A 519-nucleotide genomic window follows, 5' to 3' on the forward strand; every position below is an offset into this window, starting at 1 on the left:
TGCATACCTGATATGAACCCCACTTGGTCATAATGAATGATTTTCTTGATATGTAGTTGCAGTCTGTGGGCTAGGATTTTGTTGAAGGTTTTTCCATGTACATTCACAAGGGATATTGGTCTGTAGTTTTCCTTTAGAGTGATGTCTTTGTCTGGTTTTGGTATCAAGGTTATGCTTGCTTCATAAAATAAGTTAGGGAGGATTCCATCCTTTTCTATGTTTTAGAATAATTTGAGTAGGATTGGTTCTTCTCTGAATGTTTTGTAGAATTCTCTGGTGAAACCATATGGGCCAGGACTTTTTTTAGTTGATAATTTTTGATGACCTGTTCAATATCTTCTTTTGTGATGGACCTGTTCAACTTTTCCACATCAGTCTGTGTTAGCATTGGTAAGTGGTATGTTTCTAGAAATCTGTCCATTTCTTCCAGATTTTCAAGTTTATTGGAGTACAGCTCTTCATAGTATCCTGTTATTATCCTTTTTATTTCAGTTGGTTCTGTTGTGATGTCACCCATTT

This window comes from Orycteropus afer, unplaced genomic scaffold (genome assembly GCF_000298275.1).
Source record: "Orycteropus afer afer isolate SDZICR_OR568_19922 unplaced genomic scaffold, OryAfe1.0 scaffold00107, whole genome shotgun sequence".
NCBI classification, from domain to species: Eukaryota; Metazoa; Chordata; class Mammalia; order Tubulidentata; family Orycteropodidae; genus Orycteropus; species Orycteropus afer.